This window comes from Grus americana, chromosome 24 (assembly GCF_028858705.1).
Source record: "Grus americana isolate bGruAme1 chromosome 24, bGruAme1.mat, whole genome shotgun sequence".
NCBI lineage: Eukaryota > Metazoa > Chordata > Aves > Gruiformes > Gruidae > Grus > Grus americana.
In genome coordinates this window covers 4,942,214-4,959,473 of record NC_072875.1, presented here as the reverse complement: position 1 = coordinate 4,959,473, position 17,260 = coordinate 4,942,214, and positions in this window count along the sequence as shown.

Sequence of the window (17,260 nt, the reverse complement as noted above, 5' to 3'; positions counted from 1 at the left end):
TCCCTGCACCCTTGCTTGCCCATAAAACTGGAGGAGCAAAGCAATGTACGCCATGTGTGCCAAAAGAAAGGGGAGGAGAGGAAAACTGACAGCATCACCAGCTCAGCGAGATCTTCAGGAAAAAAAACAAATGACCTTTTGTGCTGTCTGGGGAGAGACTCTTCCATCATCTTTATGGATTTCCACCTTCGGCAATAGCTAAATAGCCTTGCATATCTACCATCAAGACACTAATAGCCATGCCATAAATCTTAACCCTAAACTATCATTATTTGCCAGAGAAAATGAATGGTTTGCTCCACACATAAAAAAAGAGCACAGCTTCTGAAAGAGGAGACCCCCTCTCGGGCTGGGCATCCTCCCCGGCTGCATTTCGGGCTCGCTCCTACTTGTCGGTGGGATGAGCACTACTTGCATATTTGGCTTTCAGAAACATCCATGAAAATGTGCTATTTTCTATTTCTTGAAACTGATATTATCTGTGCCTTTTGATAGTATCTGTTGCTTGATAGAGTGCGTTGGGTTGGGAAACCATGCTAGGCGGCCAGGTCTCAGTTGCTCATCTGCAAAATGGAGCTAGATCAACTCACTTGGAATAAACATTAAGGATCATTGGGATCCCAGAAATGATAATAATTGGGGTTAAACTCATCAATACGGCCAGAAAAAGTATCCAGAGCTTGTTTTGCCTGTCTCCTCTCTCCCACGAAGGACACACAGCCCAGGTATGGGCTGGAGCCAGCCCCTCATGTTGGCTCTGGGGCAGCTGCGATGCGATTTAATTCCTCCCCTCTCATTACCGCTTCCTTAGCCAGGGTGCCTGCGAGCCCTAAGGGAGAGCAGGGGTTGAGGGGAAACATTAGTTTCTTAACAAATTCTTGTGTCATCTTTTTGACAGCACCTTTAAGTGCTGAATGACACTCAGGAATGATGCGGCTTAACCTCAAGAGTTCAAGTGAGGGAGCATTTCCCCTGCCAAGGAGCAGCAGTAATCACTGGAGAAGAAAAATCCATTCCAGCCCTCCCTGCCAGCAGCCACCGATCGCTTTTAATCCACGTGGCAGGGACACGTCTGAAGAGCCCTGCTCCCTCCAGGCTGTGCCATTATGTGAGTGGTAACAGCTGGGTATAATTGCATTTTGGAAGAGCGTTGGGATATTTGTGAAGAAAGGGGATATAAGATATCACGCAAAATTACCACCTTTCAGTGGAGGTGACGTGACTGACCTTATGCACGCTCTTAATCTACCGCAAATGGAAAATAAAAGAGGTTAATGCAAAGCACGGGGAAGGTGAGCACAAGTGGAGTGAATTTCGGCAGCATCTGCATCCCCACAGGATGCAGGCTGGGCACGAAGGGCGCCTGGCTGGCTGCGCTGGCCCCATGGGTGAGGAGCTGGATGCAAAGGCTTTCCCGCAGCACTCCTTTCCACGCTTATTATCTGGAGACCAATAAAGAGCCACGGTCTTAAATCCCAGGGATTAAAGTTTTAACATGACCAAGGAGCAGCAGCCTGGAGAGCATTAATTAATGTTTGTATGTGGTTTCTACCTTCTCTTCCTTTTTTCTTCACCCTTTGTCTGCCTCAAAAGATAATAGGTGGGAACAGCTTTTTCTGCCAATGCCAGGCTTCACTGGCTAAGACTCTTCTTTCTCCTCTCCAAAATGTGTGTAACAATTTAATGCACGGGCTCGTGATTCATGTGGTTTTCCCAGTGTTTATCTGCAATTAAGGCTCCCATTGTTCCCCGGCATTGCCCTTTTCTTGTAGGTTATGTTCTCCACCCGATGATCCCCATCCCAGTCCTGCAGCCCTAGCCTGGGAAACACTCAGCATTGATGCCTCCACTGCTTCTTCTCCACTTCCATCCTCCCCAAAAGAGAGAGGTAAATAACTTCCCATCAACTCAGCAGTAAGAGCAGACAAATTCCCACCCTCGCTGTCTTCTCAGTAGCCGGTGTGTGTAACCCTGACCTTTCTTTCTAACTTCTTTGGGTCAAAGCTATTCCTTGCTCAGGGGATGAGCCTCTGGCGGGGAGTACAGAAGATGAAATACCTAATCCCCAGCCAGATTCTCAGAGGGTATAAATGGCTCCCTACTGATTTATGTCAGCTGAAAATACGACTCGACTATGTCTCTAGGTTTCTGTATAGCATTGCGTTATGTTGAACTTGAACTCAGTAATTTTAGATAAGCGAAAATTTCAAGCTACTGCAACAGGTGAAAAGAATGAAGGGCTGTTCTCCTGCCTCAACAGAATACATATTTCCATCTTCTTAAAAAAACCAACAAACCCACCAAACAGAAAACAACAACAAAACCCCAGAAAGAAATCCTCCATCAGCTATTCATCTAAGTTCCTGAAGTTTTTAATACTGTATTAGGCTTTTATTTTTCATGTTCAGCCAGCAGAGAGGACTCATTGCCTGGACAATGCTGCATGCTGGGGAGAGCAGGATGGCAGTGGCTGGGGTGCAGCATCCCTGCAATTCATCACACTCCTTTGCATCAGAAGGAAGAGGCTTAAACTTGGATACAACATTCACGTTTGCATGAAGAAACCACAAAAAAACCCCTCGGTCTTTTAGTTGCAAGCTCCAGGACTTGGTGTTGCAAGAAATGATAAATTAACCTCTGTTTTTTCAGGAAACATTAATAGAAGCAGACAGAAATACAAACCCCTATGCAATAAGACGCCCTCTTCTCCACATTTTCCATCGTTCCAGCCTACCCTACCTACAGATGTCTGTCCCTCCCCTCTTTTCCTCCTGTCATTCATCTGCTTCCCCAAAGCCCATTCGGAGATGCCTGCTGACCGGGGACGGGAGGCTAAAGCTGTGAGGAGAAAGCCCGGTGCTGGGCTTCAGGCAAGGCAGAGCCTGCAGCTCCATGCCATCCATTCTTTGTCCTCTGTAGATTCATGTACGATCACACCACATCACGAGCCCTAACTGCTCCACACTCATAATTTTTGCATTCTGCTCCCTCTATTTATAAAGCAGATTGCCAGGTGAGGTGCGCTGGGCAAACGCATGATGCCGAGGCAGGATTAAGCTTAACTGCATGGCAGCAATTCCAGGAGCTGCCGAGGGAGCGCTTCTGCATGGAAGAGCAATCCCGTGTGCTGCGGGAGGCTCGGTACCAACCCACAGGCACAGCGGAGGGCATCCATCAGCTCCCAGGGCTTTATTCAGCCCTCGTCCTAAAGGATCGCAGTGATCCCAACCGCGCCGGGCTTGGAGGTAATATAACAAGGTGAGGGGCTACCAGTGAGATCCCTCATTTTCATATCCCGTATAACACAGGAATGGAATTAATTTTAACTAGAGGAAGTTTCTTAAGAACAGAAATTTAGTCTGGATATCAATATTTCCAGTAATGGAAATTCCACCATAACCTAGGCACGCTGCTCCACGGTCAATTAGCCTTGCTGTTAAAAGGTCTCTCCTGCCGTCTCCATCATCCATTCTGTCCATTAGGGAAAATCCAGTAGATTTAAAAATGAGATGCGTGTCATTTCAACTCCTATATCATTTTTAATGGAAAAAAAAAAAAAGGTATAATGTTAATTTAAAAAAAAAAACAAACCTTCCCCCAAAGATATTTTCCAGAAGCTGCAATTACAGCTCTTTTGCTTCTGACTCTAGACCAAGAGCTAATGAACTCATTGACAATATAACGAGCATGCAAGGAAAGGGGCTTGGCACAGCACGAAGCCAAGCCCTATGAATAGAAGGTTTCGTACCGCCTCAGCCATGTTAATGCTGTGTCCATTCAAAAACATTGTGCCCGAGCATGGGGGGAATATTTCCACGTTTGCCAAATGGAATAACCGTAACAGCGACTTATTATTACTCCATTAAGTAACCGCAGATATTTCTCTGCTCTTTCCCCAAGTTAAAAAACAAAGGCTGAACAGAACATAACTATTCACAGCCTGTTTAGCAAGATCACCTATTTTTAATGCGACATCTGTTATTATACCAAAGTACCCATAGCTCCTGAAAAAAAAAAAAGCTGGATAAAAATAGAACTTTATTAATTATAATCACCAGCAATTACAGCGACGACAGGCATGATTCTGCTCTCACCTAGAGACATCACAAGGGCACAATGCCAGGTGAGGGAGAGAAGGCAGGTCCGGGAACCCAAAGGCACACAAAGGGTTGTCCGGGGCAAGTCCACACACCCATCCTTGACGGGCAAGAAGCAGATCGGCACAGAAACGAGAAGGAAGGGCATACTTGAGAGCTTAATGAGGCTGCAGGACTCCCTGCCACACGATGTTTCTGAAACCCAAGAGCCAAAATGTAATTTATGTGGATAATAATACCTAGGGTCATTATAGCCAGAAGTAAGAAGCATTTGGAAGGCATATACAATGTCATGTACCAGGGTTAAGCCAGCTGTTAGAGGTTAGGAAAAGGGCCGTTGTGGAAGAAAGATTGCTCTGCATCTGCCTGCTACTGTTCCTTGTATTCCCCTCGGAGCCCTGGGCACCCAACTCTGACACAACCTGCACAGATTTGAGTCTACTGTTTGACCACCTATTTTTCTACATTACTCAGTGTTCTCCACTTCCACTCTGTGCTGCAGGTAGCGTTCAGCTAAGAAGAAAGTAGCCAAAGTTTAAGACATCTGCTTTTGCTAAAGGTACCAGAGGATCGTTCATTTCCATGCAAATCAACGTCTGGTGGCTTGAGATCTTATCTAGACGTCAGCAATCTAAACTAAGGAAACCAACTTAACCTCTACCTACAGTCGGAGGCATCTCCAACGAGTGAGTCACCTCTGCAGGAGACAGGATAAATTGCCTCTTTCTCTGCACTGGCCATAGATGGAAAGGAGATGGTCAGCTCAGACTAAACAGCAAAGTTTTAGATGGTCAAAGTGAGGTGAGATGAAGCCCACCTGAAGGGAGGAGTGTTTCAAGCCATTGTTGTGTAGCATTGCCTGACAGATTCTCAAAATGACAATAAAAATTTCTACCTTAATTTTAAAAAAAAATAAAGGTAGTATAAAGTTTATTTCCTCACCTCTTAATTGTCAGTCCTGAAAGGGCTCATTTTTTGCATACCACAAGAGCAACAAAAATATGATGAAGTTGTCCAACTACCAACCGAAACTGAAGAAGGGTATTGGAGGAGAAGGCAGCAAGAGACCGTAAATCACAACAACTTCCACTGAGAAATCATGACAGCATTTCTATTAAACCCAGGTGAAATTTTAGCTCATTTGGCTTAAGGACATGAATTAATATGGCAAGATGGATGTGAGACCTGAGATACCTGAAGTGGCTTAGACCCCGAACTAGACAGTAAAGCTGATTGTGGTTTCACTGGAGATGGGGGTGAAGATCCAATTTCAGCCATTAAGGGCTGGTGGCTTCAACCTGAACTCTCTAAAGCTGATGAACAGCCCCACCGGAGCACCTACGTGATTTGCACACTGAGTCTGTTGACTGCCAGCTTTGGGTGCCTTCACAAATTCACCCCCAACAGCAAGCTCCACCACGATGGTGGGTTTTCATAGTCCAGCGCCAGACCTGAATGCTACAACTTGCTCCCATCCCTGCCTTTCACATCCTTCTGCACCTGCTGACTTGGGCTAGGATTGCAGGTGATAAAACACTACCAGAAAGTTTGTTATAATATTTCCCCATGCACCAAAAGCACAGGAATTTGGGAGAACTTACGAGAAACTCTGGCAAGATTTACACCCCTGTTCGCAAGCCTGTGGTGGGTTGACCCTGGCTGGAGGCCAGGTGCCCACCAGAGCCACTCTATCACTCCCCTCATTCACCAAACAGGGGAGAAAAGGCATAACGAAATGCTTGTAGGTCGAGATAAGGACAGGGAGAGATCACTCACTAATTGTTGTCACGAGCAAAACAGACCAAACTTAGAGAGGGAATTCATCTAATTTATTACTAGGCAAAACAGAGTAGAGGAATGAGAAATGAAATCAACTCTTAAAACACCTCCCCCCACCCCTCCCATCTTCCCGGGCTCAACTTCACTCCCGGCTTCAACCTTCCCCCCGCTCAGCGGCACAGGGGGACGGGGAATAGGGGTTACGGTCAGTTCAGCACACATTGTTTCTGCTGCTTCTTCATCCTCAGGGGGAGGACTCCTCTCATCGTTCCCCTGCTCCAGCATGGAGTCCCTCGCAGGGGAGACAGTCCTTCATGAACTGCTCCAGCATGGGTCTCTCCCATGGGGTGCAGACCCTCAGGAGCAAACTGCTCCAGCGTGGGGTCCCCCACGGGGTCACAAGTCCTGCCAGCAAACCTGCCCTGGCGTGGGTTCCTCTCTCCACGGGTCCACAGGTCCGGCCTGGAACTTGCTCCAGCGTGGGCTTCCCACAGGCCGCAGCCTCCTTCAGGTGCCTCCACCTGCTCCGGCGTGGGGTCCTCCACAGGCTGCAGGTGGAATCTCTACACCCCCTCATCCTTCCTCCATGGGCTGCAGGGGGACAGCCTGCTTCACCATGGCCTTCACCACGGGCTGCAGGGGGATCTCTGCTCCGGCGCCTGGAGCTCCTCCTGCCCCTCCTTCTGCACTGACCTTGGTGTCTGCAGAGTTTCTTACATCTTCTCACTCCTCTCTCCGGCTGCAAAAGCTCTCTCTCTCTAAGTGTTTTTCTTCTTCTTAAATATGTTATCACAGAGGCACTGATTGGCTTGGCCTTGGCCAGCGGCAGGCCCGTCTTAGAGCCGGCTGGCATTGGCTCTGTCAGACACAGGGGGAGCTTCTAGCAGCTTCTCACAGAAGCCACCCCTGTAGCCCCCCCGCCGCCAAAACCCTGCCACGCAAACCCAACACATTGTCAAAGCCTTTCAAAGGAATTAAAATACTTTTCTTATGAGCAGCTGAATTCATGTCTGTGCTCTTATTGCAATCAGACAGGATCCCAGGGTTTTGCACTCTTATCTTTTTTATTTTGAGAATTGTGCTTCACCTCTTTGTGCCTTTAGTTTCCACATCTGTAAAATGGGCACTTCACCTAACTTAGAAGTTTTTCATCAACTAATGTTGCTAAAGCATTTAAAATCATGGCCATGATTCTTGTTTTCTTGATTTCACCCTGTAAGAAGAGTAAAATGAAAGCTGCTTGCTGCAGAAAGGAAGCCTTTGTGTCTCATCTTCCTCCATCAGATTAAGTTTCTAAGGTATGTAACGAAATGAGACCCAATAGGGGTTAGTGGTGTCCATTTAAATCTCTCAAATACCTACACGCAAATATACCGAATGCACAAGGATTAACTCTAAATCTGAGCGGATTAATCAAGAAGCCTTGCACGGCAATGTGGAATTGCTGGAGAAAAATATTTTAAATTGTCATTTTTGTCAACTTTACAATACAACTTGATCCCCCATGTATAATGAGCTGTAAGCCTGGCAATATCCCAGGATCAGGTGAAGAGAAAACTTTCACTTGGGAAAAAAACAGTGGAATTCACAGGGTCAGAGCATCAGAGACATGAGAGATGGGAAACCTAAGGCCACCTAGCTCCCTCACTCAACACCCAGCAGTCCCCACCGGCTGCGCTCCTGGAGCCCATCCAGTCCGTCCTGAAATCTATAATCACACAAACACATACATAAAAATATATATATTTACGCACTCCCAAATAATTAAAGACAACTAAGAAAGATTAGGATGTGAAGGACATGATTAGACACACAAAATAACGCGAGCAAACAGACAACCTTGATCAGTCTTTTGAAGGCTATAGACGTTATAATACTAAAAAGACACAATTCCCTTTCAAGAAGAACATTTAAAATAAAGCAAGCGCAGTTTCCTACAGCACTTCCCTTGCTTATGAGATGCTGCAGCTGAAGGAGAGCAGAGATAACCCCTTATAACCTTACTGATCTATGTATTAACCCCTAGAAGATGCTACCATGGGTGGAAGAAGTGACAAAGGGAAAAGTCCAGCTCTAAACTAAATTCTCCTCTGTTTTTTTCCTAAAAATCTCCCTGCCTGGAACTGGTCGTCAGTGGCTGCATGACTGGTCACAGCTTATTCATAGTCTTAATTAGCAGGTGTGTGACTGCCTGTTTAGCCACATTTTTAGATCTCCGGGCTCTTGCAAGCTGTCAGAAAGAAAAGCATTATTTTAGGTAAAATACCACTGCAAAAAACAGAGTGACATTCAGTTTGACGTGTGAGGATAAATTAAGGATGAGGATACGTTAAAGCAAACTCTGAGCAGCTTTGTCACATTCCTATATGCAAGGAGAAATGCAGCTGAGTTTCAGTTGATCTTGGCTTCTTCATTGACCTGTAGCAGTAAATTTTCCCCCCTTTTAGTGTTTAAATAGTTTGTCAGTGAATGATCCCATTCATAAAGTGCCGGTGATGACAGTTCTGCAAAGCTAAATGGCACTTAACTGTGCACCTAATAAATCTGCAACAAAAATAAACAGAGAGGATGGGGGGGGGGGGGGGGGGGGGGAGAAAAAATATTAACAATGCCAGAGCTAAAAATAAAAAAAATAATTAAAAAAAAAATCACTGGCAGGTATGAAAGGATATTGTCATTAAAACTGTTTGAAATGGTATTGTGCAGGATTGCTCCCATTTCCTGCCCCTGTTTCGCTGACCTTTGAATTCTCAGAAGAAAACGGGCTTGGCTGATGTCTGGGAACTCTGTATTCAGTCAGATAAATTTGCTGCATTCAGCGCAGATCCATCTCTCCGTGTCTCTGTGCAGGTACCCGCTTCCACTGGGACCTCCCGAATTTGCAAAAGGGCATCTCCACTCCTGTGGAAAGCACAATTTGCATTTATGAAATGGTAAAACCCCGAATCCATACAGGAAAAATGAATGCAAATACTCAAATTGCTGAAAGTAGAATTCAGACTGGGGGGGGAAATTAGGGCAGAAAAACTGGAACTACAACAATCCAGCAAGAAACGAATCTCAGAGAGCTCAGAGCTCTTGAGTCGCAAACAAGATGTTTATCACAGAACCACAAACTCCAAGAGAAAAAAAATCTTAATAAATCAATCTAGCCAGAGGTGGCTCTGGAAAAATGTCATATATATTCCAGAAATGGAAAGAAAATTTGAATTAAGCAAACAGACTGAATGCTGACTGTAATAGCTTGGGGGGAAAAAAAGCGACCCTAAAAGTAGAGGAGATACAGGGAAATGGGATAATGTGGAAAGAAGTTTGTTATGCCTAATCTCTCTCTTCAATAAGAGAATGGATTTTCTAGACAAAGGAAATGCAGTACACCGGTAGTTTGTATGGACTGTGTAATTCTGTATAGGGAATTAATAACTTCACTAACAAAAGTGGGGTTTTGTATGAGAGGGTACGGAGGCAGCTGGAGATCAAAGGAAAATGCGTTCAGAGGGAGAAAAGTGGGCTCAAGGAAGTTTATTAACAGAGTTGTTCAGGATTCAGACTGAGATTAATTTTATATAAGTCTTTAATTAAAACCCTGGGCAGAAAAAGCAGAGTTGAGACATCAAAGTTTACTGATGACAAAAAGCTGAGTCAGATTGCCATTACCAAAAAGGATTGTACAACCTGCAGGAAAACCAGGAGATGGAGGACTGGAACAGAGGAACGAGACATGGGAGGAGCAAACCATGAGCGTGGTAATCAGTCAATGATTAAATGAGGTTTCTGGCTACCAAAATCAGGTGGCCCATATTAAAAAAAAATGCAATTTTAACTGCAAAATGAGCCAGATAAGGGATTTGTGCTGGAGATAGCACTGCTGTGAGACCTTCTCTGTAGCAACATGTCCAGTTTTCATCGCCTATGGTCAAGAAAGAGAAATTCAGCCTGGAACAGAAGCTGCTAAAGGACACCAGAGTGATCGGGGAGAAGGAGTTTATCTCATGGGACAAACCTCCAAGAGCCTAGCAGGATGAAGGCTGCATGGAGATATGATCCCTAGCTATAAATATCCAGGGAGAGAAGCAGCAGAGAGGGAGAAGAACTGTTTGCGCTAGTGGACAATGCTAGTAAAAATAATAAAATACAGTGAAATGGGGACATATGTAAGCGCAGATCGAAAATTTAATGAAGGACTGCCACAGGAGTTAGCTTCTAAAACAGCTTTCCAAGAGGAGTAGAAATGTACAACCCCCCCCCCCCAAAGTGTTTTTAAACAGAGACAGAAATATTTGTGAAAGGGAAAGTATGAACAAACACGTGCAACTGCAACAACCTGGTCTGCATAACCCAAGCAGACCCTGCTAATCCCAACTTTTATCTCCTGCCATCATACAGGATCCCATCTTGAGAAACCACTCCCCCCCCCCAGCAGTAAGAGGGGAGAATCTTGTTGCATGGGGAAAAGGGGAATATTTGTGTTAGATTTCGCAAGCGTCCATTTCCCAGCCTGTTGTTATTGTAACTATGCTGAGTTTAATCAAACTAAGCTGTTAGGAAGAATAAGCAGGAAATGAAACTGATAAAAATAGGATCCTCCAAAGAGGAGAGCGCGGCTCTGAGGAGCACTTGGGGAACATCACTGATTTAGCAACACTCCCATTTACTTGCTCCTGATTTATTGTCCAAAATTAGAGCTTAGTTTCTTTGCTGACAGCAGATCTTTAAAAAGAGCCATCAGAAAAGAGTCAAAAAGTAGAAAGCTTCCCTTTTCTGACAGGGGGGAAAAAAAAAAAAAAAAAGCATCCTGCCTTTGCAATCCAGTTGCTGGATTTGCAGTAACTCACTCCTGACTTCGGAGAACCACCGCTGCGGGAGATCACGCGTGACGCCCTCAAAGGAGCTCTGTCTTCAGAGGCAGGATTATCTGCTGCTCGAAGAGCGGGATCTCTCTCAGGCGTCTTAAAAGTCAGACTTTGAAGACTTATCTTGGCACTTGTTCCTGGGCCCACGTCCCACACAAACTGCACGCAGTGCCGAGTACATCAGGCTAAAAATCCCACTCTCTGCTACCTCGGGCTCTCCACAAATTACTGCTTGAACAGATGGGCTCCATACTGTGTCCAAAAGGTCAACACGTTTGGCCTAATCGAGACCAGGGCTGGGAGCCAGGGAGCGAAGCATTCCTCCGGAAGGGGTTCAGAGAGACTGCTCCACAGCTTTCCAACAGCTTTCACCAAGGGAAGGATCGAGTTCATGGGCTTTCGCTCATCCCTGGGTGGCAACGCGGCACGAGGAGAGGGGCAGGTCCTCGGGAGGGAACCTCAGATTTAGTGGGGAAACGTCTGGCTGATGCTTCACGAATGAGTTATCCCATGTCTCCTGGCAAGGCCTTCAAACAAACGTCAAGCCATGCTCTGCTCTTTGACATCTTCATCTTACTGCTCACGATGGGTGCCTTTTCACTGCACAAATGGATCTAATTATTACCTCGGGGGTAAATATTCACCCAGGCACACAGGGAATAAGGCAGGTAACTCCCAGTCTGGGCTTCTAATCCCATTATCAGACACCTCCTCAGTGTCATTATCCTAAATAACAAAATGAAACACAGGGGAAAAAACACCATGGTATTTCCAGTAATGAGAGCCATGGACAAGAGAGGAAACAGTTTCTCTGAGTCATGCTCCCCACCCAAATAAAAGAAATATCTCCATGTGGAGAAGCAGATGACGTTATGGATTAGCTGCACTTAATTTTCATCATGACAAAGTTCCTATGTGCAAATCCCAGCACAGAAAGCCAGCTCTCCCTACTTAGGTGGCCTGGATATTGCTGTCTTTGAGGTCTGCAGGGACCTGATGCTGTACATCCCTTGCTTGTAAGGGATCAGCCCTTTCAGATCGGGATGCCTCTGAAGCCGTGCTCCTCCGATCATCCCACATCAATCCAGGGACGGGCATGGGCACAGAATAAAGGGAACCATTGTTCTGGATGCAGAAAGCAGTTCTGATGTGGCAGCTTGCGGTTTGGAAGCAGACTCGGGCGTCTGCTGCTCAGGAGCTGGCGGGACGGGTGGATCACAGCTCCTACCTCTGGGAATCCTAGAAGGTGCTGAAGCCCCAAGGACCTCCAGCAGGAACAAAGCTGACTGGGCAGGGGCAGACGCAGTAAGGTTTGGAAGATAAGCCAGAGTTACGGGTAATCCAAGCTTCCAGTAAGAAGAGGGAAATTCCCATCTCTTCTGGCAGGACCTCGGATGCCCAGAGCACCAAGGCTTGTACGTGCACGTATATGCCAAGGACAGGGATGGATGATGGGGGGAAAGTTTCTCTCTTCTCACTGAGCTGGTGCCATAATCTCCCAGCAGAACAGCTGTCAGCAAGAAACCCCCAGCCTGTGACCCGTTCACGTATTTATCACTTTAATCCACCACTTTCAGCTTGTTTGTTTCTCATTTAACTACTAGACATCTAGGAGAGTCTGTATTCTCCAGAGGCACCAGGAAAGCCCCACAGAGAGCAGCTGTGTGATCTGGCTTTAAAAATAATCTTCCCCCTGAATGTTAGCTTGCTAAAAAGTACTTCAGAGCCACAAAAAACTGCAGGGTTTGTATCCAGCAGTCTCAAGGAAAACACCCTGCTGTTTTCATGACAGTTTACGCCTTTTTTTTTTTTTTTTTTTTAAATTTCCCACTACTTTTGCAAATAGCACTACTAAAATATCATAATTATGAGGTGACACTGCTGGAAAAGCCACCCAAGCCACCTAGCTGTGACCAGAAAGGATGCTGCTGAAAACTTTCTCCCGATGGTTTGCCTGCTGCATAAATACTAGGACCCGACTGACGTCAAGCAGCTCTTGGACCCATTTTAACTTAATTCCCTTGCCACAATAGCCCCTCTGACCACCTTGCAGGGGTGCAGGATCTCTCGCACATAGGTCTGCCTTAGCCAAAAACCTCCCTAGCACATTGCAGGGCTATAAAAACTTGCACAGCATCAGAATTGGGTATCACAGCTCTGATCTAACTAGGAAAGGTTTTGCTCTAGCTGAAATAAGAGCTGGGCTTTGGGTGTGGTGAGAATGGTGAAGCCTTAAGTGTCCAGGGACTTGCAAGATTTGCCACCTGACAATGATGCTAGCTACTGTTTGGGAAAGGCATTCATGGCCCTCCTGTGGGAAGCTTTAAAGGCATGAAATATTTTACTATTGTTTTATCTACAAGGGTTTAGTTCCTTTGGTTTTATGCAAATATTAGAGGCATTTGCCCAAGGGGTACCCATTGCTTCCTCTGCTTTTGTTAGTGCTCTGGCATGCTTAACAGCCTTCTTCCCCAGGAAATTTCGGCTTATAAATTTCTTTTTGATAAAGTTCTTTCTCACTAATCTCGGGGCGGGGGGGGGGGGGGGGGGGGCCCGGAAAAAACCCACCCTCCTCCCAGTTGCGTACAGGAAGGTAGGCTGTCCAGGACCAGGATGATTTCAGGAACCTTTCTCAGTGAGTAACTCTATTACTCTCAATTGCTTGACAAAACAAGAGCTTCGGTGTTTCCAGCAGTTAACTGACATGTCAGAACAGCCTAGAGGGGTTAACTCTCTCCACTGGCAACCGCCTAGCAGTACACCTCTCCCTTTTGGCACCAACGGATGCCAGCAGCGGTAAGAAGCTTCCTTCCTAGCAGTTACTGCCATGCTAAGGCGTAATTATTCCATCGCATTGGGACAGTACGTTCAAGGAGATGAACAACATGGGAAGGGACTAGAATTGAGGGGAAAGCCTAGAAATCACAGGGTGTCTGGTTATGAGAGAAAAAACCTCAAAGATTAATCTATTTCTATTAGGGAAAAATATATTTAGATTTTTAGGGTTCACTGAATATCATCCTCATCACCTTTAACTCCAGGACTTCAGAGTCTAAACCTAGTATCTAGTTATGGATTCCTAGGCAAAAGTCAAGCAACAAGTTGTTTGGGGTTGGGTTTTTTTGGTGGGTTTTTTTGGTTGTCATTTTAACCAAACATCACTAATATAAGAGATTTGAATTCCAACGACTATGTTCGCAATGTGCCACTCTTGTAAAAAAAGGAAAGCTACTGTGCTCTGAAGATTTATGCCCCCAAACCACCTATTCTTCACTTTACAGTAAAACCTGATAAACCCTACCTGGCAGTACCAGACCTTGGGAAGAAAGAGGAGTGAGTTTCTTACAAGACGTTCATGCCCAACATCTCAGATTCCATAGGATCTAGGCTTCACCAAACCTCTGCTTTTGTCAAGACAAAGATTTGGGCCCAAATCCTGTATTGTCATGCTCCGTATATAACTGCGGGGAGTTGGTCAGGAGGCAGCGCAGCTCAAGAACCAGTTGAGCATCAGCTCCGGGCGGTGACCACTTGTGCTATGCATCACATTTGGTATATTCTTTTCTCATTATCATTGTTATTATTCTCTTTTCTGTCCTATTAAACTTTACCTCAAGCCACGAGTTTTACCTTTTTCTTTTCAATTCTTTCCCCAATCCCACTGTGCTTGTTTTAGCTGCCAGCCAGGTTAAACCGCAACACAGAGTTCAGCTTTTCACCTTTGCTTTTTCTTTCACCTCCTCTTTTTTCCACTCATTCCTTTCTTACTGCCCTTTTCCATTTTGCTTCTGAAAAAAAAGATGATGGAGAGAAGGGGGAACTGAAAACCCACCCAAACACCATATTGCTTTGTACTGGCCTGGAGTTAAACGAATACGTTTATTTTAGAAAAAAAAAAAAAGAAAGAAAAAACAGGACGAAAGCCTATTCATCCTCACTGGGACCTGGGGGAACTTACCAACTTGCAGGATGAGCTCAGTGCTTTGCAAAATTATCTAAACAGTGGGTACAAGAAAAGGTGGGTCCCAGCCAGAACTCCGGATATGAGCACTTTCCATCCCTGTAGGGAAGTTCGGATTTCGACATTGGGGCTTGTTCCTTGCTGTTAGAACTGGAAGCCAAACACCCCTGAACATCAGCAAGGTTCAACCCCAAGGGCACACGTCCCTGATCCGACTGCTCCGATAAGTGACAAGCAGTGCTGGGACAGGAGATCTCGGTGCCTGGGAGACAGAATAATCAATAACTTTTAAAAAAAAAATAAAGCTATCTTCAGGACCAGTGCAAAGACACTTGGAAAGCCCTTTGCTGTCACTCTATTGACAAAGACGAAACCTTTTTGTGCAGACTTCCTCAATATTGCCTGCAAACAGCAGTCCACTTTGGCTACGTATCTGAACAAGGATGCCTAAGGTGAGACTCAACATGTTCTTTCTGCGTCTCAGGAGCATGAAGCAAATACAACTCTCAGCCCCAAGAGCCGGGCATCACCACAGCGCCCGTTAAAGATAAACTCAAACAGCCAGGCTTTCTCCAGCCCAGCCTTGAAGCCGGTCTCGGCTCAGCCCAAAGCAAACGGGAAGAGTTGCTCAATTCTTTGCATTTCAATGACAAGCAAAAATAAGCTGAACGGATGAAAAATCTTAAAACAAGAGGAAAAGGGGCACTTGCCTACCAACAGCAGCTGGGATCAGTATCTTCAATTCAACTAGAATTTGTAGATGGTTTTTCTCCAGCTGCAGATGTAACGCAGAACAGACAACAAGTATGAAAAGATTTAGCCAATAAATAATAATTCAATGGTTTTACCGTTTCTCCCCTGCTGTTTTCTTTCCATCCGAACACACACGTTCTGAATGTGCTTTCCATGAACATTCAAGAGATTATCAGGAAAGTCAGTAATTCAGTGTGAGCAAGCATCGGACAGCATTTCAAGAGCTAATTTTGCACTTAAATTATCACATTGAAAAATAAGATGCTAAGATTGCTACGCATCCAAAAGAGGAACAAAAACATCTGCAATGTCTTATGGACTCATTAAAAACTAGCCCAGACAGCTAGAGTATTGCATTTTTACCCAGATTGACTCATAAGTGATTAGAATGGGATTAACAAAAAATAAAATAAAATAAATCACTGGAACTGTTCCCACTGTAAAGTGGGGTTGAGTCAGAGACAATTATTTTCATCTGGGAAGTGGAAAATGTCATTTTGTAAAACTTTCTATACTCTTTGCTGGAAAATGACCAACTTTGCTTTGCTTGTGATTTAGAAACGTGTCTTCAGAAATCTTTTGAAATTTTGTATTTTCATGTTTATCCATTTCATCAGATAGCACAGAAACACCACACACCACTTCCTATTTCAGGGCAAGAACGTAAATCTTCTTTTCCTGTTTCTACTTTTCTTTCTTTCCCCCGCCATGTAAATTTATTAAAATTCCTCAAATTAGACAAATCCACTGGGTGCCAGGAAAAAACCAACCAAACCCCAAAATACTAAATGCAAAACCCACATGTATTATCCATTTTACAGAACATATTTTGGTTGAAAGAAAGGCTATCTACTGAAATTTCCAAATACTATATTTAAAATACATCTCTGAATTTTTTTTTTTTAATTCACTAGAAGCTATTTCCACTTTGAACTCAGAGAAGTTAAAATATCTTTCATGCCTTCCCCGACAGTCAGCTTTTTCTGTTTCTGGACAGAAAATATGATTTAATGAACTATTCAGGCTTCCACATAAACCTAGTAGAGACTCTTGCAGACTTTTTTGCAATCTGATGGTGAAACTCATCAGACAAATTATGCCCAGTAAATTGCTCTCTTCACCCTCACTGAGTACTACCGCATTTAAGACTTGTGGAAACATTTTATTTTGAGATAACAGCGCTCATGCTACTATCCAAGAACAATAGAGGACGATTATAGATTTCATAGACCATCTAATCTAATTCCTGTGTAAACAGGCCATAGGCCTTTTTTAAATTAAATGATATTTCAAGTCCAATAGATATGGTTGAACTAAAGCACAGCTCTGGAAAGAAAAAGAAAAAAAAGAAGACATGCACAGATAAAGAATGTGCAACAACATACTGCTCCATCGCTCCAGACAAGTGCCAAAATCCTGCCCTGCCAGCCTCGCCTCTCACTGTGCCTGTCATGAGTGTGTCAGGGCTCAGGGGAAAGAACAATAGTTCAAAGACAAACAAATTTCGATGCACTTTTTAACGGCAGAGGAAAGACTTTGTAGCTCGCAGCCTGCGTTTCCAACACAATAGGCAAGAGGGAAATCTTTTATCCCATTTCCATCTCTCTGTGCCGTAAAAGAAGAGCTAAATGGCATCAGGCGCCTGGGATTGCCAAAGTTTCTTGCAAACGAGCATTGCCCAACTCTGCTGAATTTATTTTAGGTTTAGGTGCAAACCTGTAGATGCGCTTAATGCTGTAGATGCCTTTTCAGATTTGATTACCATGTATTAAATACACAGTGAGTGGAGCAATGTCCCACCCTGGCTTCGTTGAAGT